Source organism: Lithobates pipiens, unplaced genomic scaffold (assembly GCF_037356315.1).
Source record: "Lithobates pipiens isolate NorthernLeopardFrog02 unplaced genomic scaffold, aLitPip1_a1.2 Scaffold_16, whole genome shotgun sequence".
In the NCBI taxonomy this organism is placed as follows: Eukaryota; Metazoa; Chordata; class Amphibia; order Anura; family Ranidae; genus Lithobates; species Lithobates pipiens.
The window spans coordinates 81,954,494-81,981,092 of NW_027507748.1; the positions used below are offsets into that span (position 1 = coordinate 81,954,494).

Genomic DNA, 26,599 nt, shown 5'->3' on the forward strand with positions numbered 1-26,599 from the left:
AGACTGATTTCACTGTTGTGGGTTTAGTAACACATTAAAGGTGAACATGTATTACAGGTAATAGCAAGCATTTTGTGATGTTTGCTCTTAGGACTTTTTCTTCTAAGCCCTTATACACACGGTTGGACATTCCGACGGAAAATGTCCGATCGGACCGTGTTGTCGGATAATCTGACTGTGTGTGGGCTCCATCGGACTGTTTCCGTCGGAATATCCGACCCACAAAGTTTTAGAGCTGGGCTATAAATCTTTCCGACAACATGATCCGATCAGACTTTGTCCGATTGTGTGTAGAGAATTCCGATCAGACAAGGTGCCACGCATGCTCATATCAAATTCCTAGACCAAAGCTATTGGCTACTAGCCCGAACGTAGTCCCGTCGTAACGAAATAACGTCATCACGTTACGTACGATCGGATTTTCCGACAACTTTGTCTCCGACAGTGTGTATGTAACACAAGTTTTGGACAAAATCCGTCGGACAAAATGCGACAGATTTTGTTGTCGGAATGTCCGACCGGGTGTACAAGGGCTAAGAGTATAACATGTAGTAGGTTCACTTTAACTCTAAACGTGGCATGCAAAAACAAAATAACAGTCATGTAATAATATAAAATACGCACAACAAGAACATTTCTGTTTAATGTGAAATGCTTGTCAAGCATTCTCTTCTTCCTCTATTAACAAGCAACATGCATTAAGTTGTTTCCCATTTTTAGCTTTTAAAGCAGGTTAAAATTAAGTAGGGATGTAAAGTGCATTTTAAATCATCTGTCAGTTCTAAACCTCATTTAGTATTTTATAACCACTTACAAAAAGAAGAGTTCAGTACAAATTCCACCACCCCATCCAATAACTGTTCCCAGTGCCTCATTGGGGAAGAGAATGGTTAATCTCTTAATTCTTCTATTTATGATTTCTTCTCTGTTACCTTTCAATACCATAAAACTTCCTGTAATTGGAATATTGAGTTACAAACTCATGGCTGCTCGTTAAGCTGATGCTGTTCAGTCTGGGGAAGAAAGCAGAGGCACGCTGAACAGTGAAAGAGTGGCTTAGCGCAATTGTTTCTAAAGGGCTGATTAAAGCCTGGTAAATGCACTTCAGATGATGCCTGTGGATTCTATAGAATAGGCCGCTCCTTGCAGGGGACATATATTATTCAAAACAAACCCTAATAGTGCTATTTTGTACTACAACAATGGGTTATTGTTAAATTGCCAATTTCAGCAAATGTAGCAGCCTCAGTTAAACTGGTAACTACTCGGGTAATTAAACATGAGGAAGGGATAAAAGTCCATCAAATGGATGGTTTATTATTTAATTGTAGGGTTCACTGCCTGTATAGATTAAGTTCAAGACATTTATGAGTTGTTACTTTTAGCTAAAAAGCATAATATTTTATAAATGTATAATTTAGGAAACGCACTGTAAGCCCTTGTACACACGGTCGAAGAGGTCCGGAAGTGATGTTGCATACACACGGTCGGACTAAGTTGTCGGAAAATCCGATTGTACATAACGTGATGACGTTATTTCGCTAGGACGGGACTACGTTCAGGCTAGTAGCCAATAGCTTTGGTCTAGGAATTAGATCTGAGCATGCGTGGCACTTTGTCCATTGGAGTAGGCTACACATGATCGGAGTATGTCCGATAGGAGCATTTTGACGGAAAATTTTACCGGCAAGTTGGAAAACTTGGTCCGTTGGATATTCCGATGGAAACAGTCCGATGCAGACCACACACAGTCGGAATATCCGACAAAACGGTCCGATAGGAAACATTCCGTCGGAATCTCTGACCGTGTGTACAAGGGCTAACACAGATTACACGTTTGCAATACTTGTTTGCCTACCAATAAAATGAGGGTCCTATACATACAGGGGCACTCAATGCATGCTCCCCTATCCCTGGTAACACAGAGGCTGCAAGAAATGGCTCAGTACACCCAAGTGTAGGTCTTGTTGCTTCTATCTATCTATCTATCTATCTATCTATCTATCTATCTATCTATCTATCTATCTATCTCGAGTTGAGATTTGCTGTCTACCTGGTGATCTGACCAGTAACACCCCTCCTGTATTACAGTGCCTCTACTCTAGATGAAGGAGCACAGGGGCCACCTTTGAACAGCAGCATGGTCAGTCTGGGAGGAGAATAGTGTTAGGTGCATTAGCAGATTATTATACACTGGAAAAACTGCAATAAAACAAATTCTTGTTTTTGGGTTTAACACCGCTTAACCAATTAAGCCCCGGACCATTTGGCTAGCCATAGACCAGAGCACTTTTGCGATTCGCTTTAACTGACAATTGTGTGGACATGTGACGTGGCTCCCAAACAAAATTGACATCCTTTTTTTCCCACAAATAGAGCTTTCTTTTGAAACACTGCAGAGATCCTTTTCCGTCATTTCCCGCAGGCACAGCAGCTCATTCAAGTGAATGCCCATGCAAACACTGGTTGTATGAATGCATAGGTGTGAACCAAGCCTCCAAGAGGATGGGCACTCCATTATTTACATATAATTAAATAGAGGGTAATAATAAATTGCAAAATTTACATTACAGCTGAACTCCAGGCAAACCTCTAAATAGATAGATAAAATACATATATGGGAGATGTTTTATCAATCAAGGGACTTGTAATATTGTCCATCCAGCTTAGAGCTTCTAGAGCCTTACACCACTGCCACACAGCACAGCCCTGTCTAGAGACCTGATTTTTCTCTGCTGCAATGAAATAAAACTTACAGGTCTTGTCCTTTCCTTGACTGGGAATGGGCATTTAAAGGAGAAGCCTGTACCTAAAACATATCAATGAAGTATAATGAATATTGGGGGTTATTTACAATGGGAAAATCCACTTTGCACTACAAGTGCACTGCAAGTGCAGTCGCTGTAGATCTGAGGGGAGGATCTGAAATTAGTGGAAGCTCTGCTGATTTTATCATCCAATCATGTGCAAGCTAAAATGTTGTTTTATATTTTCCTTGCATGTCCCCCTCAGATTTACAGCGACTGCACTCCCAAGTGGATTTTCCTTTCGTAAATAACACTCATAGAGGTGCATTCATTTCTGACTTTTATATCTGCTTGGAATTCAGCAATAAATCATATGCACCAGTTATTTTAATCTTTTTAGCTGTGACTAAAGCACCTCATTAAGTGTCTTCGTCAGACGTTTCTAAATGATGAAGACTAGTACCTTTCTAAATGGTCATATCTGTTCATATCTGTACCTGACCACCAAAGCCTTTGGTATGGTTGATATGTAAATGATAAAAGTTAGAATAAATGTAATTTTCACATCTGTTTGATAGATCCAAAAAGTTTCATAAAACCATGGAATATGTTGATGTATTATAAAAATGAAATGCAATATTGTGAGGAAAAACATATATCTTTCATAGCCGCAAGCCTATTTTTATTTTTTTATTTTTGCTTACCTTCCATTGATGTATTTTTCATCTGTTTTCCACTGGATTTCCTAAAAACAAAAAGGATGTGAAGCCTTTGATTAGTCTTTGTTGCTCTCTTCTACATAAAAACAAGGTACCATAATCAATATTTAACTATTAACCATAAGGCCCCTTTCACACGAACAGATAGAATGGTGCTTTTAGCTGCAGATTTTCTAGTTTTCTACCGCAGCTAAAAGCACACAGTGCTTTCCTATGACCCCATTCACACACAGCGTTTAGCTGCGATTTTGGTACATTTTCGTTCGGTGCAAATAAAAAAAATAGAATTGAATGCGTCCAGGGGCGATGTAGCTTAGCTATATGCACATAATAAATTTTAAAAAAGGGTTGCTATGGGAACAACTATATTAGATAACTGCAGCTGAACGCAACTGCACAGAAACGCACATAAACGCAGGTAATTGCACTGTACATATGCAGTTGATCGCTGTGCCTGGAGTCTTGAATTTCACAGAAAAAAATAAACATGCTAAACTGCGGCAGAACAGCCGTCCGTGTGAAAGGGGCTTTATAATTACACAAATTTTTTGGTTTGCAGCCAGATGGTGTGACAATGTAATGTCTATGGGGCAGGCAGACACAGCACCTGGAGGGAACATGGATTGGATCTTGCAACATTTATGGAGTACTCTCCAGTACAGGGAGACTAAAAGCTATTGCACCGTCACATCCAATCACCCTGCAAATCAGAGTTTCTCAACTAGGGTTTCATAGAACCCTAGGGTTCCTCCAGAGGTTGCCAGGGGTGTCTTGAGCAGTGAGCAATTTCTTCCTCTTAGATAAGTTCCTATTGACACCCTTAATCTTTTTAGCTACCTGCGAGGTGCTGATTCTTCCCAATGACCACAAAAGTAAAGAGCATTCTTCCATCGGACTATCACACTTATGTATCATGATCAAGAGTTGTAGATACAGTCATTTTTAGCAGGGGTTACCTGAGACCGGAAAGTTATTCTGTTACACTGTGTTAAAAAGGCTAAGAAAGGCTGTCGTAAACTGTCTGAACAGCCTATTGGTACTTTACCTTCCGTCGCAGCTATAGTTCCTAAATAGCAAAGAAAAACTATTTTCCTAAATAGTAAAGAAAAACTCTTTTCCTAACCAATTCCTACTTCACATACTGGAAACCCCAAACCAGAATGTGTCTCCCCAGAAGTTTCAACCAGTCCAACCTGAGTGAGTGTCCACAATTGTCCCTATACCTGTACATTGCACACTCACATTGGTCCCTACCCTCAAGCAGCCCACAATCCAAGGTCCCCATTCATATAGGGCCAATTTTTGGACAGAAGCCAATTAACCTACCTGCATGTCTTTGGATTGTGGGAGGAAACCGGAGTGGCCAGAGGAAACCCACGCAGGCACAGGGAGAACATGCAAACTCCAGGCAGGTAGTGTTGTGGTTGGGATACGAACCAGCGACCCTTCTTACTGCTAGGGGAGAGTGCTAACCACTACACCCCTGTGCCACCCGTAAAATTCACATCTTCCTAAATTCTTAACCAAATTTAAACCCTTTGGGATACTTGGGGCGATTACATTTTTTGGATGTTGATTCAATCCCTCAGGTACACATCAACGAAATCCAGTTTAGAAACAGCAGCTGATTAACGTATCTTTATGAACATATACATTCGATTTCTTTTTTGGAAACTTGAAAAAAGTTAGACTCTTGAGGTTCTACATCAGGGCTCAGTTAACCCAAGCATGCCTTCTTGGGAAGGCAAGCGATGCTTTCTTCACTGGCACCTGATTGTAACTTACAGCTCACTACATTGTAAATTCCAAAGTTTGGCCTTCCTATGGCCTACCCATATTCCTGGGATCACTGATCTAAGGACATCAGTTTGTGGAATAAGCCTAACCACTCGCCTACACTCTTCCTCCTCTTGTTTCTACCATGCAACAGGTATATGTAAAAACTCCTGCAATTCAGAAAGTGCGGGTTTTGATGCTCATCTGAGACCTTAAGGTGCATTCATTGGGACTGACCTGAGTTCTGAAGGTGTGTGCATTAGGCCTGATCTGTGGTGTAAAGGTACATGCATCGGGGCTGTATCTGAAGTCTGAGGGCGCATGAACTGGGGATGATATAAGGTCGGAAGGTGCATGCATTGAGTTAGATCTAAAGTCTAAAGATGGATACATGTATTTGCTCATTTCCACTAGTGTTCTCTAAAGTTGTTACATTATATCTAATGTTACAAAGACATATGTACAGTAGTTTCTGTGTTCAAAAAGAAGAATAGCCTAAAGAACATCTCTCTCTTTTTGGCCATATCACACAGAATCAATGTACATGCAAATTCACTGGACGAATGGCTATGCAATTATTATATATTTTTTATATATATAAATGACCCTTGGCATTACATAAAAAATCTAGGTAAAACTTGTCATAAATGTAAATCCACAAATATTATCACACACATGATCACTCCTTGAAATATCACTAGCTTCTTTCTGCATGATGATAATTGTGAAGTTCCATAAGGTGTATATTAAGGAGAAAATAAAAAAGATCCATTCAAGATAGGGGTAAAATACCAATGTGTGAGATAAAATAGTTATTGAAAAGAACATTTGTTAACATTGTTAAAATAAGTTTTCCAGTAACTTTCTAATAACTCCATGTAAACAGATCCATGTCACTATATACAGTAGTATTATTTATTTATTTTTTTAAGTTCTAATTTTAGAATTACAAGCCAACCTTGAGCCCCAGTAAAGTGAATTTGCCTAGGCTAAGAGAATATCAGTCCACTGCAGACAAGAGGACGCATTTCCACAATCTCTCCTCCACCAATGATGAGACTGCAACCAGGGTGGATTTGATTTAAATCACAAAAAAAAAGGCTTGATTCAAATCAACCAGTTTACATCATAATTTTCAAAGAGCAACTGTCATCTCTGTCCTTCAGTGGCTCCTCCTCTGACCCACTGTTGACATACCAACCCTCCCATTCATTTTAATGGGGTGGCTGGTGATGCGGCAGTGACACAACAAGATGAGGCATGTGGTGGCAGCAGGTGATTGGATGCCCACTAATAGACGCTGCTATGATGGCTCTGAAATGACAGGTGCACTTTAAATGTAAGGACTCATTGTTGCTGGTAGTTAGAATCTTTAATATTTTCAAACAAAGTTAAGGTTTCCTATTTAGAATAATAAGCTGTCAGGTTAGTAAATAGCCCCAAACAAGGTCTCTTTTACGGCCTGCTGCCATTTTACTCCTCAAGGGGGAATAAAGCACTTCACACTATGTGTGGAAAGATCACAAGGTTTATAAGCTGCTTAGAAGGTTTCACTTTCATTTTTACTGCTTGCCCTTCCTGTGAATGTTGATTTATTGCAAGGGTTAAAAACACTCACAGGATAAAACATTAAAAACACGCTCATCTGTAATAGATGCGGTATAGGTCTCTCCTCTCCATCCCGCAGGTACCGCCAGTGGATGTCCCCACAGCTGTAGATGGTATAACTGGGCTGTAAAGCCTAGGGAAAGACAGGAAGTCCATGCCAACCAGCATGGAGCGCATGGGCAGATGTGACGTCACCAAGGGAATAGGAAGACACAACAATAGACAGGCTTCTGCCCTAACACTCCACACTGGTTGCCATGGACTTCCTTGATTTCCCTAGGCTTTCCAGTTATACCATCTACAGCTGCCAAGATATCCACTGACTGTACTTGCGGGATGAAGAGGAGAGGCCTACACTTATTACAGATGAGCATGTTTTTAATCCTATGAGTATTTTTAACCTTTGCAATCAATCAGCATTCAGCATTCACAATACTGCACATAGGTGGCGCTTCCCCCCCACCCCTTTTCCTTTCTTTGATGTTCTCACAGAATTGGCTAGTGAACTTTATGGACTTGTTCTGCTACTTGCAGCTAATGCATTTGCATGTTTTCTAGATCTTAAAGTGGTTGTAAACCCACTTTTTGGACTTCTACCTATAGGTAAGCCTAGAATAAGTCTTACCTATAGGTAGTGGAAATATCTCCTATACATGCACCGTTTAGGAGATATTTCACTTCTAGTCCGCCAAAAATTCCAACGGCACATGCGCAGGGAAGAAACGAAACGAAGTGCCGTTTCTTCCCTAGCCTGTGCTGTTAATCGTGGCTCCCATGCGTATGCGCGGGCGTGACGTCACGCGGCTCCAGCGAATAACAGAGGCGGAGTCCACAGCCCAGAAGGAAGACGGGCCAGAAGATGGACGCTGCCTACACAGGGGACATCGCTGGATTCTTTTGCAGGTAAGTGGCACATAATGGGCTAGTATGTGATGCATACTAGCCCATTATGCTCTTCATTTGCAGGCTTTGCAGCAAGCAAAAGAGAAAGTAAAACCCATCAGGGTTTACTTCATCTTTAACCGTCCATACGCCAGAATACTATCCTTTACTTATATAAGTAGGGTGTACCTTCTATTTCTCCCTTCCTTTGTTTCATCTCTCAAATGCAAGCTTTTTTTTCTGCTTTTCTTAGCAAGTTTTTTTTTCTGCTTTTCTTAGCAAGCTTTTTTTTCTGCTATTCTTATACCGTGTACACACAACTGGACTTTTTCGATGGACTAGGTCCAACGGTATTCCCGATAGACTTTCGGCGGAGTTCCGATGGACTTTCCAAACTTATTACCACACACAATCACACCAAAGTCCGATGGATTTGAACGTGAAGACGTACGACCAGACTAGAATACGGGAGTTCATAGCCAGTAGCCAATAGCTGCCTTATCGTCGGTTTTCGTCCGTCGGACTAGCATACAGACAAACTGATTTTTCGACTGGACTCGAGTCAGTCGGGGAGATTTGAAACATGTTTTATTTCTAGCTCTGTCGGAATTTTGGAAAATAAAGTCCGCTGGAGCCCATACACGATCGTAATATCTGACGGATTCGTTCTGTCGGACCTAGTCCGTTGAAAAGTCCTGTAGTGTGTACGCGGTATTAGACATCCTGTTCCAGGGTGGCTACATTTGTTCTCAATGCCCCCTTATTATGTGAATGTAGCCACCCTTTCCTACTTGCCCCCAAGATGGAGCACACATCTACATGCAGACACATGCAGCTCTATGGGAATAGTAGTATGCACAGAGCAGAACATGTGACCACAAATAAAGGGTACAGCTTGCTCTACACTAGAAGTGAAGTGCATCTTTGGAGAATAGGGAGCATGCAAAGGAAAAAAAGAAGACTGAAAACAATGATAAGAGACTTAAAAAATTTGGAGCACTGCCATGGTATACTTGATATTCACATAAGAAGATTTTCTGTAAAAATGTATAGTGTCTCTTTAAATACAGTGATTTTAAAACAGTCCGTGAAAACCACTGCTCCTTTATATCAGCATCTCCTAATGGCATTTAATGACATATATGAGGAATCAGGAGTACTTATGTAAGCGGCCTTTTCTTTTTCCAAAGTAAGACATCAGTACCTCTTTGAACACCAGCAGTGAAACAAGGAATGTGAGACTATTCAATGTGTGTGGAATTCCTGGAAATAATATTGTATACAAAAGCTTTAAATGTCTTTGAGTGTAGTATATACACTATTGTAGAACAATGTCCATGTATTAAACAGCGAGAAAAAGAAAGGTGGCACTAATGTATAATACAAATCTTGCTGCTTGTATGACAAGCTATTTGTCGATGAGCAAGTACATTTTAACTTGTGCTAAAATATATAAAAGCAGATCATATAGGGCAAGGTTGCCTATTGTTGTTGCAATAGTGAAAGAAATTGTTCATTGTAGAATGGAATATTCGAAATTGTACATAAACAGCACTTAGACTACGTACTGCGCTTTTACTCACAGTCCATCTTCTCCAGAATCACACATTTTTACATACTGGGGTTGATTTACTAAAGGCAAATCCACTTTGGAATACAAGTGCACTTGAAAGAGCAGTCGCTGTAGATCTGAGGGGAAGATCTGAAATAAGTGGAAGCTCTGCTGATTTTTTCACCCAATTATATACAAGCAAAAATGCTCTTTTTTATTTTCCTTGCATGTCCCCCTCAGATCTCGCCTACAGGATTTCTCCAGAGCTTCCCCTATCCTTTGGAACTCCCTACCCCAATCTGTCCGACTGTCCCCTAATCCATCCATCTTTAGACGATCCCTGAAAACTCTTCTCTTTAAAGAAGTCTATCCTGCTGCTAACTAATGCTGTTTTACTTTCTTCATCAGCTCATCCCCCACAGCTATTACCTTTTGTATCAATTGACCCTTCCTTATTAGATTGTAAGCTCTAAGGAGCAGGGCCCTCTGATTCCTCTTGTACCAAATTGTAATGTAACTGTAATGGCAATGCCCCCTGAGGAAGATATGGAAATCCCCTTGTATCGACACGCGTTGGGGAAGGGGACAGGACGGACAGCTAGGCAGTGTATCTGCCGAATGAGATCAGCATACCACCATGTTAACGGCCGGCATATCCCACTGTTTCACGCTGTTATAGAGTGGTGCTCTGATGCGCCATGGTAATGTGAGTACCCTGTGTGGGATTATTAATGTGTTTGCAATAAAAGTTCTTTATATACTACACCAGCCTTTCTCAACCTTTTCAACACAGAGGAACCTTTGAAATAGTTCTCTGGTCTTGGGGAACCCCTGCTAAGAATTAGAAATCTACAACTCATGATACATTAGTGAGGGTCAATGGTCCTTACACTTGTGGTCATTGGGAAGAATTACCCCCTTACAGGTAGCTAAAAAGATCAATGGTGTCAGTGGGAACCTATCTGAGAGGCAGAAATTGCCCAATGCTGAAGGAACCCCCAGCAACCTCTGGAGGGACCCCAGGGGTTCCATGGAACCCTGGTTGAGAATCACTGTACTACACTATGAAGTCCTCCTCTCTCTATTGCTATATTGAGGTACAAGAGGGACCCCACTGGTACACTAAGGTATATGTGAAGTCCACCTAGGATTCCGGATATACAGCTGAACCATTTTAGGTTCTAAAGCGTGTATTGACCTAGCCTAAACAGCGGGGTCACACGCTCTAAGGTGAGCGGCTAATACCTAGGGGGGACACCAGAGTGTGAACACAGCATGCACAACATCCACTGAATCGCATGAAGGATTTTGCAGCACTTGTGGACTGGAATTGTGAAATTTACACAGTGCACTTTAGCACTTTTTATATTTTTTCACATGCTTAATATATGTATGAACTTTTAGATTGATGTTTTATATTTATATGGACTTTTTTTTATTATAAGGATGTTATGATAATTTTCACGTGAGTGCACTTTTGCAGCATTGCATGTATATCGTAGCACTATTGTCACTTTATTGTGGATTATTTATACATTTTTTTAAAATGTAATTTATATCAGTGCATGGATATTGAAGCACTACTGTCGCATTATTTTTGAAAGTTTCATTTGATAGCGCAGCGTACTACATTAAATAAACCACATTGTGTATTTAAAGGGTTAGTTCACCTTTACCAAAAACTGTCTATGTAGGTAAAGGGTGTCTGTAGATAAAAATAAGCTGTGCAGCTTTGACCAAAGTTAAACAATACCCTTTCTATTGGTGTAGGCCATTTACATGCCTCCAGGAGCATGACTGAAAAACTCCCAGAGGTGGCATCATCCCATCCTGCCTTGTTGCTAGGAAGTTGCTAAGACACTCCGGGGTTGATTTACTAAACCTGGAGAGTGCAAAATCTGGTGCAACTGCGCATGGTAACCAATCGGCTTCTAAGTTCAGCTTGTTCAATTAAGCTTGGACAAAAAAAAAAAAAATGGAAGCTGATTGGTTTCTATGCAGAGCTGCACCAGATTTTCCAGTTTTAATAAATCAACCCCCAAATCTGAAATATTGATTAGTTTAAACCCTTTAGAAAACACAGAAGTGCTGATGCAGTCTCCATTATAGATAATGAAAGCTCTCACTAAGGAGTTTGGTTTTTCAGCCCACATAACATTACTGCTCTATATGAACCAGAATAAAACCCTCTCTAAAGCAGTGCTGGGAAGCCAAAAGTAAATGAAATGAGGCATATGTAATTTCTGGCTGGGTGTCCTATAGTATTCTATTGCCAAGAAACTGCAGGTTCTCCCCTAGCGGTTTTATACACTGCTATATAGCACAACATATAGTTATGGCTTATTAAATATAGTTAGATCCTAAGCTGTGGAAAAAGTTAGTATGTGCCTGTAATGACACCAGGATGTGTTTGGAGGTGTTGTGTAACCCTTTCTTATCATTGTCAGAGATGAGAAAGGAGGTTCAAAGGTTATCTGTGATGGACAAAAACAGCAGAAAGACAATGTGCAGGTCAAAGCAGGATCCAGACAATGCTAAAATATACCATGCTTTTAGCACCTGCCCATCCAATGAGCCTTCACTGCCCTACCAATATACTCAGATAACAATCACTGATCTGGTATGGTTGATAGGCATGTCCCCAAACTGCAACCCATGGGGCAATGCTTGGTGCCTGATCCCATAGTGCAATGCTACGTACTTTAGCTACCTACCACCACCCAAGAATTTGTCATATAGCATGAAGGGATGGGGGGGTGTTCAGGGTCAAATTTATACTTCTTACTCCTATAGACCACATGTCTTGTGCCACACCTCTCCTATCCTAGTCAACTGGCTAGCCTTAAGCCTAGTACATGTTAAGTTTTTTCATTCAACCCAGCAGGCTGACATAAAACTAAGAGCATGCTGTACAAACTATGTTGCGATGTTAATGCAGCGATCTTCCTCATAGTGATATTGTGTTCTGACAGGGGACTGGCCCCCCGCCAGAACACAGTGATTAGTGCTCGCAGCATATGGCTGGTTGTGAGAATGCTGGGCAAAGCAGTAGTCTTGAACATTCACTTATACACCAGAACATAGGTGTGCGCAGCTTATTGCATTAGGATGTGCACTGTAAAGCTCAAACACACATGTGTGTCTACATATATATATATATATAGCGCTGGTGTTCTGTAAAATAAGCCAACTCATCAGAAACTCCAACCACGTCACTTCTGGTTTCTTTAAACCATCAGTAATTGGAGATTTTGACAAATTTCTGTTTGGACACAACACCGGCAACCAAATACAGTCCGGTACAGGACGATTTAGCTGTTTTGGCAGCACAGTGGCTAAGGAGGACAAAGTTGTCGCCACCTCGGAGGCCAACATCTTGTTGGCTAGTATCGGAGCGGAGTAACAATCCGCTCATATTATCATGCACCGGACTGTATTCGGTTGCCGTTGTTGTGTCCAAACATCAATTCATCAAAAACTGCAATTACTGATGGTTTAAAGCAGGCATGTCCAAAGTCCGGCCCGCGGGCCAATTGCGGCCCGCGGTCAGGTTTTGAACGGCCCACCTGGTTGTTTAAACATATACATCTTTTGTGGCCCGCGGCGATCTCCCAGCGCCGGGGTCACAAAAGATATATAGTCCGGCTGCCTCGGAGGGAGGAGGCGGGACGAGTGCCATGCACACAGGAGGAGGATTTCCTGTTTACACGGCAGCTGTAATAGTATGTCCCATCTCTGCCATTGGACGACTGTTCTGTGCATCAGAGGAGGCGGGACTTTCTCTTAAAGAGGCCACTGTGTAAACAGGAAATTCTCCTGTAGGATGTCTTTGGCGCTCGTCCTGCCCTCCATGGCTGCACTGATGGTAATGGTGGCTGCATTCCTGGCAATTGCAATTGTGGGGATGCATTTCTGGCAATGGTGAGCGAATTCCTAGCAATGGTGGGTGCATTCCTGGCAATGGTGGGTTAATTTCTGGCAATGGTGAGTGAATTCCTAGCAATGGTGGGTGCATTCCTGGCAATGGTGACTGAATTCCTAGCAATGGTGAGTGAATTCCTAGCAATGGTGGGTGCATTCCTGGCAATGGTGGGGCTGCATTCCCGGCAATGGTGGAGCTGCATTCCCGGCAATGGTGGAGCTGCATTCCCAGCAATGGTGGAGCTGCATTCCCGGCAATGGTGGAGCTGCATTCCCCCCGGCCATGGTGTGTGCATTCTCGGCAATGGTGGGGCTGCATTCCCGGCAATGGTGGGCGCTGCATTCCCGGAAATGGTGGGCGCTGCATTCCCGGCAATGGTGGGCGCTGCGTTCCTGGCAATTGTGGGTCTGCAGATGGGCACTGACCCTTATTTTGCTTCACAGTTCTTTTATTTAAAATTTAAAAAAAAGAATTTCACCTGAAGCTTCCCTCTTAAAGTGAAGGTGCGTGTTATACGCCAATAAATACAGTGTATCCAAATAATACAATTGAGTTCATCTCTTCACCACACACAGCCACAAAGGCAAGAGAATTCTTGTTGGGCAGTGTATTAGAACACACTTAGACTGAATTTTAATGGTTCAAAGAATGTCAGGCAAAATGGTTGGCCCTCATGCATGTTCAGTTCATCAAATCTGGCCCTCTTTGAAAAAAGTTTGGACATCCCTGGTTTAAAGAAACCGTAAGTTAAGTTGAAGTTTCTGACAAGTTGGCTATTTTGACAGACATTGGCAGGAGGAGCAACCGAATACAGTCCGGTACAGGAAGATTTAGCTGTTTTGACAGCACATCGGCTAACGAGAACAAAGTTATCGTCTCCACGGAGGCGGACATTTTGTTAGCTAGTATCGGAGCGGACTAACAATCTCCGCTCATAATATTGTGCACCGGACTGTATTCAGTTGCCAGTGTTGTGTCCAAACAGCAATTCATCAAAATCTGCAATTACTGATTGTTTAAAGAAACCGGAAATTAAGGTGGAGTTTCTGATGAGTTGGCTATTTTGACAGAACACCAGCAGGGAGAGAGAGGGGGAGAGAGCCAGTAAGAGATCTTTACCATCTTCCCACTGGCACACAGAATGTGCATGGGGTGGTTAGGGTGTGCCTAGGCACCCCCGGCAGAGCCTGTGCGCACGCTTATGCACTAGAATGTCTTACTAACAGTTAGAAACAAGATATGTGGGTAGCTCTGTGTCACTCCTGGCAACCCCATCACCCTAAACCATTACTAATGTTGGCTAAGCAAAAATCCAGCCCTCCCTTGGGATGGCCATGAATCTCTGTATGCCATTACAAAATCTATATAGCCCATATAGCGCATAGTAGCAAAGAAATATTTCTAATAGTTCACTCGGGAAGAAAGGCAAACACTAATATGGCTATTTTGAAAATAACACTACCATTTTAGATTTTGAAAAGCTTTTGCTGAAGTTCCCTTCCCTTAGCACATCACGAAAAAACATTTTTTTGCTGAACATAAATTTGGACAGTCTATGACAAGCAATTTGTAGAAATTAGGCCTACACAATTCATCAAGCATAAAGCAGGCCTTTTACTACATAGACAAGCAGGAAAAATAGAAGATGTACTATGAATTAGGTAAACTCAATAATACTAAAGATGTCTTAATTTTTATTTAGGCTTCGAGTTTCAGAACCCATGGGAGTCATAGGAGAATTTCTACAGGCGTGCGCTACCATATATAGTTCTTCTTCTGTTTAATCAGTTTACATAGATCTCCAAAGACATTTCCTATTTTACATTGTACCAGTCAGGGATGTTCCCTCTCTCCCCCTTCTGTTTGTTTTATGCACAGAGCTGCCTGCTGCATGGATCAGGAACTGTCAAGACATCTTCGGAATTTTGTAAAAAGAAAAAAATATTCACTGCTTTTATTGACATTGTAATCTTATTATTATTATACAGGATTTCTATAGTGCCAACAGTTTTGCAGCACTTTACAGTGCTAGGGCAAACAGTACGGTTACAATACAATTCAATACAGGAGGAATCAGATGGCCCTATTAACAAATATGTTCCAGATCAGTCACAATAAAACAGAGTTATTACACAAAACATGTAAAACATGCTGGCTTTCCGGCTAAAAGTTTTAAAATATAGCTTTGATTAAAGGAGAAGTACAGCCAAAAAGCAGGAAAAAAACTTTTAAAGTTTTAAAAAAGTTTAAAAAACGTTTAAAGTTTTAAAACTTACCGTAGCTTTGATTAAAGGAGAAGTACAGCAAAAAAGCAGCAAAAAAAAAAACAAAAAAAAAAAACTTAGCTTTGATTAAAGGAGAAGGACAGCCAAAAAGCTGCAAAAAAAACCACCAAAACATGACATTGAGTCCCCCCCCCCCAAAAAAAAAAATCCATACTAGACCCTTCAGTACAGATTATCAGAGAGAACCCAGCACAAAAAAAAGACATGGGATCCCCCAAAAAACAATGTCAGACCCTTCAGATTTAGTACAAAATTGACTTTAAGGAGAAATTCTGCCCAAAAAAAAGCAATATCACAGCCCCCCCCCCCCCAAAAAATCATACCACAACATTAATCCAATAAATGGCCTGGTTTCCCCTGCTTACTGAACCATACCAGGCCACATACCTTCAAGATGGTTGGGGCCATCCATGTTGATGAAGACAAGGGCCCTTTTCTTATGACCCTGGCCAAGTGTCAGTACGAGGGTGACTTATTAAAATCTGAAGCTCCCTTTAAGGTAAATGAGAATGAGTAAGGGAGTACATAGTAACCCTACTCATTCATGAAAAAAAAAAAAGCTGTAAACACACATATATGCATTTTTTGACAACTCATTTATTTTAAAAAAAACAACATTGTAAATCCAGCATTAACCATGCTAAACTTTGCCTGTCAATTGTAGCCTGCCGGTTGTCAAAAGTAAAAAGCCATTGATACTCCAATTTGTCTGCCCATGCTGCACTCCCACTGCTTTGAAGCTGTTATTACATTTATAAACAAAATGGTGGGGATGTGGCGCCATTACTGACCAAATATGGCAATACAAATGAATGGGGCCGTTGACATCACTGGTTGTTAAGACCTTGCACCCGCTGGCGTCCTTATGGTGAAACTAACGCCTCCTCATCATTTTAGCTAAGGAAGCTGCCATCTTAACCTCTCTATGATCTGTAAGTGCCATGATGCTGCACATGTGATCAGTTATGACACCAGACATTTGAGAGTTTGAGAGTTTGGTTGAGAACACAGCAAATGTGACAGTTAGCATTCCCGTCATGCTGGGAATGTAAAGCCGCGTACACACGGGCGGACTGTATGGCCAACTTAGTCCGTCAGACAATCCGACGGACAGTCTGTCCTACTTTCGAATGAACGGACTTGACCACACACGGATGCAAAACAGTCCGTCGAAAGTTTGCGCGATGACGTCTACAGCACGTACGACGGGACTAGAAATAGGAAGTCCAATACACAGCAATGCAACCTTTCGCAGTGTAAATCCTTTCTGAGCATGCGCCATACTTAGTTCGTCGAACTAGCCTACTCACGAACGGATTGTCAGCTGAAACCAAAGTACGACGGACAATATTACGGAAATTCCGAAATACTTAGTCCGCCAGACTGCACGCTGAAAAAGTCCGCTGAAGCCCACACACGAGCGTGTGTTTCAACGGACTAAGTTGGCCAGACAGTCCGCCCGTGTGTACGCGGCTTAACTGTTTTTTCAAACCGTTAAGACAATGAGTGTAGTTCCACTTTAACAGACACTACCAATAGGAAGCTGCCATGTATAATAAGGCTTTTATACATGGGGTTCAGCTCCCACCGAACAGGTAAGTGTTCATCCGAACAACTGAACAGCCAAAGTTTGGTTCAAACTCGTGTTCAGACTGAATCTTAAACTGATTCCTACTGATGACCTGCAGTGCATCTGCTTTATCCATTCTGTGGATGTGTGCTTTCTGTGCCTCTTCTGCTGATAATTACTTAGGTCATCAGATCACCAGTCACCAGGGGACAGCTCTGACAAACATTCCTTAGATGATCTCACACTGAAGATATAGCTAGAGCTGTCTGAGATTCGGTTCACTTTAAAGCAGAACTCAACAACTGAAAGATCCCTCCCTCGGTTGTCCACCCCCTCAAAGTGGCAAGTCTGGACCTTACTCATTTTGCCAAGCACTGGCAGGGACTATAAGCAGTCCTCCCTACTGAACAGAGTGGTGCATGCATAGTTACATGTAAACACTGTTCTGTGCAGCAGTGCTGTGAACCCAGGCTGCATGGTGATGCACATTACAGCAGGTGTGTCTATGAGAGGTTGGGATCAGAGGATGGAGTGAATGACAGCCAACATCCTTGTGGACGGTGATGAGTGGCAGAGGGAGATACAGAGGGCAGAGCTGGAGCATGGAGAAGGAAAATAGTGCATTATAAACTGGTTACAGGTCAGTGCCTTATAGGACTGAAAGTGGAGATAGCCTGACAGCTAGAATTTTAGAAGGAGGTCACCAATGCAGCCTCCATATTCCTCACAGTGCAAGTTTCCTTTCCTTTAACCACTTAACCACTGGGCACTTAAACCCCCTTCCTAACCAGACCAATTTTCAGCTTTCAGTGCTCTCACATTTTGAATGACAATTACTCAGTCATGCAACACTGTACCTATATGAAAATCTTGTCCTTTTTTTCAAACAAATAAAGCTTTCTTCTGGTGGTATTTAATCACTGCTGGGTTTTTTATTTTTTGCGCTATAAACCAAAAAAATTTGGTAAAATAAAAATAAAAATCTTTATTTCTGTTAAAAAATTTTGCAGAGTATTGGCGAGTATTTGCAGAGTATTGCAGTGTTGCAGAGTATTGCATTGTTGCAGAGTATTGTAGTGTTGCAGAGTATTGGCAGAGTATTGTAGTGTTGCAGAGTATTGGCAGAGTATTGTAGTGTTGCAGAGTATTGGCAGAGTATTGCACAGTGTTGAAGAGTATTGGCAGATTATTGCACAGTATGGGCAGATTATTGGCACTGAGCAGCACTACACATCCAGCCCACAGCACTGCTGCCATCTCTCCCCCTTCCCCTCGCACTGTATCGATTAAGAGGGAGGAACCGGCATCGTGAAATTGTATACAATTGATAGCTCCATCATTTGACAGAGCAATCAAGTGGTAAACCAGCAGGTGTTTACCACGATCTATGATGCGCCGGGTCTTCCGGACCCGACGGTCATGGATGTTTGCGGGAGCGCACCCAACGATACCAACAATGGGGCATTATTCCTCCCACTGACACCAACAGTGGGGCACTATTCTTCCCAACAAAACCAACAAAGTGGCACTATTCCTTCCAATGATACCAATAATGGGGCACTATTTCTCCCAATGACCCCAACAATGGGGCACTATTCCTCCCAATGACACCAACAATGGGGCACTATTCCTCCCAATGAAACCAACAAAGTAGCACTATTCCTTCCAATGATACCAATAATGGGGCACTATTCCTGCCAATGACACCAATAATGGGGCACTATTCATCCCAATGACACCAACAATGGGGCACTATTCCTCCCAATGATACCAACACTGGGTCACTAAATCTCCCAATGACATCAACAATGGCAGACTATTCTTCCCAATGATACCAACAGGGGGCACTATTCCTCCCAATGATACCAACAGTGGGGCACTATTCTTTCCCCCAATACCAAATGTGGCGCTGTTTACTCTCAACAAAGCCAAAAAAATAAAAATTGTACACTCCCGCTGGCCATATTCCGGCCCTCTTAAAGTCTGAAGGACAATAAACTTGCCCTTTGTTTGAAAAGTTTGGAGACCCCTGGTCTAATCCCTTGTTAGAACATGTCATATGTAGTGCCAGGGAGACTTTTTCACAATCATTTTTAGAGATATCTTTGGCTCAAATAATCGCAAGAACGAAAAGGAATATGAATAGACAAGTGTTCTTACAAAGGTGTGGAACTTGAACTTAGGAGAGGGGTGTCATCAATTTGAAGGTTTGAAAGATTGATTACAGAGTGACACTTTCAAGAACATCAGGGAATGACAATGGCTGTTCTCTAAAAGACAAAACAGACCTGTCCAGAAATGACTTTGCCAAATATCACAGAAAAAAATGATTTTACAGCAGGGTTTCTCAACCAGGGTTTCATGGAAGCCTATGGTTTCTCCAGGTTCCTCCAGAGGTTACCAGGGGAAAATAGTATAAAAAAAATCACACACACATATAAATACCCTTCTTCCACTAATAAAAAAGACAAAGTTGTATTTTCTATTTGTGGAAGAAAGGTATTTATATGTGTGTGCAATTTCTGATACTATTTTCATTCACAATTTATAAAGATATCTTGTATTTACTTAATTGTTTTTGATACACCAAGTGTGTCCTGTGAAAGCAGCTTCCCTTTGATTGGTATTCTAGTCATCTTTTTTCTTTAGCGTTAATACATATGCTGCAGGGACCACACCGACTTAGTAAGTTAACATATTTCTAAGGTTTAAACTCTTTAGGTAAAACTCTTTATTATGAATAAAACCTGACAGGGGTTCTAATTCTTCTCTGCTGTATCCATCCCACTGGATATCACATGAGATAAAATACTGCATAGTTTCATGAGATAAATCCCGCATATTTCTCATAAATACCACATGCGGTATTTTAGTAGTATTTTTTTTTCAAATTGCAAAAATATGTTTGGAAAAACACTTAGCCCTTGTATACACGGTCGGAGATTCCGTCGGAATGTTTCCTATCGGACCGTTTTGTCGGATATTCCGACTGTGTGTGGTCTGCATCGCACTGTTTCCGTCGGAATATCCGACGGACCAACTTTTCCAACTTGCCGGTAAAATTTTCCGACAAAATGCTCCTATCGGACATACTCCGATCATGTGTAGCCTACTCCGACGGACAAAGTGCCACGCATGCTCAGATCAAATTCCTAGACCAAAGCTATTGGCTAATAGCCTGAACGTAGTCCCGTCGTAACGAAATAACGTCATCACGTTATGTACAATCGGATTTTCCGACAACTTAGTCCGACCGTGTGTATGCAACATCACTTCTGGACCTCTTCCGGAATTAATCCGTCGGAATTACTCCGACGGATTTGGTTGTCGGAATCTCCGACCGTGTGTACAATGGCTTTGAGTTATTTTAGTGAAAAAGTTAAAGGAGAAAATAACATTTTGTGAATGGAGCCCAATGCCCCACACTAAATAAAGAAACTGAAAAAAAGCAGCTTTCAAAAAACATGCTTCAAGACAACCATAAACTACTTAAAAAAAAAGAAAATAAAAGGTTAGTGGGCATGGGCATATCTCAAACATGAAGTGCAAACAGAACAACCTACAAATGTTTCTGAAAAGGGATGAGCTCGGTGTTTGACTCGAACATCTGCAGTTTGTCTGTTCGGCGAATTTAGAACTTTGTGGACCGTTCGCACCAAATTCATGTGGCACGAACGGCCCACAATGCATTACACCATCGTAGTGCATTGCTGGCTCATGATTGGCCTGTGACTCTGCATGCTTGGTCAATCACAGTGCCGGCAGTGAGGGGAGCCATAATTGGCCACAGGCAGGATGCCAATTATAGCTCCGCGCGGCGGCCTTGTGTAGTGTGTTCCGGCGTGCAGGGAAAGAGCAAGATAGGCAGGGACAGTGTGTTCTTTTCTCAGGCATCTGCAGGAGTTAAAGTGGGTGTTGTGTGCCTCCAGCACAGTATACACCTGTATCTACCCTTTTTTGCTGGTGTTCGCTAATACAGGCATCTGCAGGAGTTAGTGGGTGTTGTGTGCCTCCAGCACAGTATACACCTGAAGATACCCCTTATTGCTGGTGTTGTCTGTTGCATACCTTGCATATTAGCCTTTAAAATTAGCACTTTTGATTTCGAACGTTCGAGTCCCATAGACTTTAATAGGGTTCTAAAGTTCGTACAAATTTGTTGGTCCGTTTGAAGGTTCTGGTGCGAACCAAACCGGAGGGTGTTCGGCTCATCCCTATTTCTGAACTTGAAGCATCCACAAAAAAAAGAAAAGAAAAAAAAACTCCTAAAGAATGGAAAGCTGGCTACAAGATATATTTGGCAGCTGTATGATTTGACATAGGGAATGTTAGTAAGTACTTAATGAAAGGGTGCCCAAACTTTTGCATGTCTCAGGTTGCATCGTATTGCTTTCCAATCTATTACATTCAACAAATAAATCAAAAATATAGACAGAACAGCCCAAACTTTTGGACACGTTTGCAATTATGTTTTCAAAAGTCATGAAAATGTTGTTTTAATTCCACTAGTATAATTATCTAAATCTGTCTTTCCCACATAAAATCTGAACTTTGGCAAAAAAAAGCAAAGGATAAACATCTAATGTGATTTACATGTACATAAATGCATGACAACACTGTAACTAAGGAACAGAAATGTAAAAAAAAACACAAATGCCTGTAAAAAGAACAAAAAAAAAAAAGACTTGTCAAAATGTATAACAAAACTGCACACAAAGGGGTTGATTTTCTAAAGGCCAATAGGCTGTTCACTTTACAAAGGAATACAGGCACACCTCACTTTTAAATACACAATGGGGTTTATTTACTAAAGCTGGAAAGTTCAAAATCAGGCTCACTTCTGCATAGAAACCAATGAGCTTCCAGGTTTTATTACCAAAGCTTAATAGAACAATCTGGGGTTAGAAGCTCATTGGTTTCTATGCAGAAGTGAGCCTGATTTTGCACTTTCCAGCTTTAGTAAATAAACCCCATTGTGTACTTAAAGGGGAGGGCCACCCTGAAAAACAAAAAAATGTTAAAATTACAAAAAATCTAAAAAAAGAAAAATGAAAAAAAATTTTTTTTTTTACTTACCAGAAATGCCTGTTGCTAGGCACTTTCTCCTAATCTTCCTCTTCCTCCTCCGCGGAGATCTTCTGTCTTCTCTCTTCGTCGCGGCGTCTTCTGGGTAATGAGTCGCGCTGTGTTCTGGGAACTGTGTGTTCCAGAACACAGCGCGTCCCATTCAGAAAGCGCTGCGGGACTCGCGCATGCGCAGTAGCTGCGGGACTCGCGCATGCGCAGTAGGAAACGGGCAGTGAAGCCATAAGGCTCCGCTGCCTGTTTCCCTTACAAGGGATGGCGGCGCCGGGACCCGAGAGCCGAGGGACGGGTCGGCCTCGGGCGGCCGACATCGCGGGCGCCCTGGACAGGTGAGTGTGTTTATTAAGTCAGCAGCTGCAGTGTTTGCAGCTGCTGACTTTTTTTTTTTTTTTTTATAACCGGCCCTCCGCTTTAAAAGTGGGGTATGCCTGTATTTACTTTGCAAGAAAATGTTCCCTTATCTTAACGATTGTGGTGAAAATGCAAACAAAGAATACCCAAACGTGTGAAAAGAAAATACAGCAAAAAAAATCTAATTTGTGCTGGAACATGATGGATGTCACCTCATTCAATTAAGCAGAACTAAACCCATCAATTTAACAGTTTAAAAAAACAGTTACATTCCTGGCACGTGACACAACTGTCACATTGGTTGCACTCTCAACCAAACTGCCAAATCATCCAATGGCTGGTGTCATAATTGATCACATGTGCAACACCATGGCAGTTGAAGATCAAAAAGGGCCAAGATGGCAGCCTCCTTTGCTGAAAACGATTGAAGGGTTACATTCTGCTAAAGGAAAAATCCCATGCTAATAAAAAAATTCCTTTGCAAAGTGAACACCCTATCTGCCTTTAGCAAAAAAAACTGAAATATATGGCAATTCTGAAAAAATAAATAAAAAAAGAGTCACTAAAAAGTAATAGTAATCATATAATGAACTCTGTGATGCTAAAGGCTATTTCAACTTGTGAAATTAAATTATTCTGCAGGCTGGTGCAGTATAACAGTCATAGTAAAAAAGCAATTATCTTATTATAGGCACAGAGGACTACAGAAGGTCTTATAAATCACACTTCCAAACTACACTAAAATCTTAGCTACTGGGAGGACAGAATACTGTGTCCGTCTTTCCTTTAACTCTACCACTCTGTTAGCTCTCTCTCTCACTCTCCTGAGAGTTTGACAGGAAGGGAGGGGGTGAGTCATAAGAGGGCCAATGAGAGCTGTGGGGCTGCAGAGCTGGAGGTGTGCCTCTGTGTGTCTGTGTAAATCCAGGAAGTGAACAGGCAGCAGCTTTAGCTGCCCAGAGTTAGAAGACTGCAGCCAGACTCAGTGGGAGGGAGATTTCTGCTGCATATTTAAGTACAGAATTACAGTATATATAAAATAATATGCAAAGTGTTTGGGGGAAGCTTCAAAATGGAAAAGATGTTTTTATTACAAATTATGTGCGCAAACTGCAGTTCCTCTTTCAAGTGACTGTAAACGACCACCTTGTAAAACAAACCATTCAGTTTAAAACAGAAATGAAAGGGAAAACATTTGTGTATAGATATAAAATAAACCATCATAAATACCTGTTTTCCCTTTTTTATAAGTGATCACATTCCCTCTGTTCTCAGCCGCATAAGAGATGGGGGGAGGAGGAGAAGTAGCAGCACACTGAACTTCTCAGTGACAGGCTGTGCAGGTAGGGTGTGTCAGCACAAGTCTGATCATTGGAGGAGAGCAGCATAGCTAGAGACCAGCTAGCTAGACTACACTGTGTTTTCATGCTTAGTGTGGTCAGTTTTTAATAGGAAAGCAGAGGGACTATCAGGAACACCAGGGATTTCCCACAAAGGAAGCAATACAAAGAAAACAGGAGACTTTCTCATACGAATACATGGTACAGCAGGCATATCAGTAATATGAAATGTTGGGGTAACAAACGCTTTAACCACTTCAGCTCTGGAAAATGTACCCCCTTAATGACCCCCTTAAAGAAACACAGGATCGCTATCGTCTGTACTAGCAGAATGGCAATCTGCCTTGTTTACATAGGCAGACTGCCATTCTGCCTCTCTCGGGAACGATCACCGGTGGTTCCGGCGGACATTTTGTCCAATCACAGTGGGACGCATGTGCGTGCCCCAGACTGAAAGAGGGAAATCAAGTACTTATATGTGATTTCGCACAGGAGAGACGCCGCCCCTCAGTATATGTACGGTTGGTAGGTGGTTCATGTCTAAACTTTGACACAGCACTTAGAGAGTGCTTGGAGGAGTCAGAACACCGTCCAAATACCATTTCTGCTTCTGTTGAGAATGGTTACAATGAAATTGCACATGGACATACAGCAGATCACTTATCGGGGCCTACTTACACTTGTCCATTTTGATGCAGCAAAACTCTCATGCTGCATACACATGACGGGATATTTTTTTTTTATTGATATTTTTTTTTTTATTGATATTATTTTTTTTATCGATATTATTTTTTTTATTTATTTTTTTGTGGTTGAACTAGATGGACGTGTGTCAATAGCTTCCGTCTCGTACTTTCTTTACAGCATGCGTCGTTTTTGGTCTGTCAGAACAGCATACAGACAAACGGTTTTCCCGATAGGAATTGCTTCCGTCAGAAATATTTAAAACATGTTGTATTTCTAGGTCCGTCAGAATTTTCATTAAAAAAAAGTCAGATGGGGCGTATACACTATCGGAAAATATACGATGAAAAGCTTCCGTCTGACTTTTTCTGTCGGACATTCCTCTCGTGTGTACGCGGCATTACATTTTGCTGCATGAAAATGCACGTCAAGTACAAATCCCATTATTTCCTATGTGGCTGGCCCACATCTATGCACTACAGTTTAGACAATAGGAATCTCAATGGATCCATTCACATCTGCACATGCGTGCTGGACACATGGGACAATATAAGGCTTAGTTCACAAGTGCGGCCGGGGAGCAGTAAAATCTGGCGGTTGGGTCCCATCTGCACACTAACATACACCCACTCACAGATGTACACAGCCACAATTCTGCACTTTGCAGCCACAGCAAAACTTAAACAGCCGCTCCCTTCAAATACGACTAATGCAGTTCTATGGGGATATGCTGCGACGCACACAATGGCAGCATGGTAGCACAGCAATTGTAGGGTTAAATTAGGCTGTAAGGAGGTAAGACATAGCTCCTCACCAGCTGCCAAACACCGCGGGGTCATTTTCCAGATGTACAGCAGTCCCCGCCACACATGTGAATGAGCCCTTAACCCAGCCTAAAGAAGCATGTTTCAGATGAGTATTCCCTTATAATATACACTAAAACCATTCTAGACAATCCCGTTTTAAATTATTATTTAAAGTGTTAAAATTTCGTAACTGTGCGTCCCGGTTCACACTGGGGCGGCTTCAAAGTCGCCCGACTCTCGTCCGACTCTGATGCCGCCCCGTACAGCGCAACTTCAGCGCAGCTTGCAAAATGACTTCTGTATAGAATTCAATGCAAGCCGCTCCGAAGTCGCCCCCAATTAGTACAGGAACCTTTTTCTAAGTTGGAGCGACTATTAGAACGTTTCCATTGTTCTGCATAGAGTGCCGCTTGTCAGGCTGACAGGTCGCCCTGTGTGAACCGGCACTTATAGAGGCAAAGATTTAACAGAAAGGCACAGAAATCTCTCTAGCTAGCATTTCTAAATACTTGGCAACGTCCCCCTGTGTTAAAAAGTAGAAGTGATAGTCAAATTGTTTTATTCCGCTAAATAATGCTGTTACTTTGCTCCACAGGAGACAGATTTGTTTTAAGGAATCAACTCCATCTTTTTAACGCAAAGTAAATCTGTACTAACTACAAATTTAGAAAGTGAATCTTGGTCGAAGGTGTACTAAAGCATCTGCAACTACTTTAACCGCTTCAGACCCGGAAGATTTCACCCCCTTCCTGACCAGAGCACTTTTTGCGATTTGGGACTGCGTCGCTTTAACTGACAATTGCGCGGTCATGTGACGTTGCACTCGAACAAAATTGACGTCCTTTTTTTCCCACAAATAGAGATTTCTTTTGGTGGTATTTGATCACCTCTGCGTTTTTATTTTATGCACTATAAACAAAAAAAGAGCGACGATTTTGAAAAAAAAAAACACATTATTTGTTAACTTTTTGCTATAATAAATATTCCCCAAAAATATATAAAAAAAACATTTTTTTTACTCAGTTTAGGCCGATACATATTCTTCTACATATTTTTGGTAAAGAAAATCGCAATAAGCGTATATTGATTGGTTTGTGAAAAAGTTATAGCGTCTACAAATAGGGAATAGTTTTATAGCATTTTTATTATTTTTTTTTTTTAGTAATGACGGTGAGCTGCAATTTTTATCGGGACTGCAACATTATGGCAAACTCTTTGGACATTTCTGGCACTATTTTGGGACCATTGTCATTCATACAGTGATCAGTGCTA

General features: G+C 41.6%; 1 long non-coding RNA gene across 1 annotated transcript in view; it reads right to left on the minus strand.

Moving 5' to 3' along the window:
- The window catches only part of LOC143981884 (uncharacterized), a 505,337-nt gene that overhangs the window by 249,852 nt on the left and 228,886 nt on the right, over window positions 1–26,599 (minus strand). The window contains exon 4 of the long non-coding RNA XR_013274374.1: window positions 3,452–3,492. This is a non-coding gene — a long non-coding RNA (uncharacterized LOC143981884). The remainder of the gene's footprint in view (window positions 1–3,451; window positions 3,493–26,599) is intronic.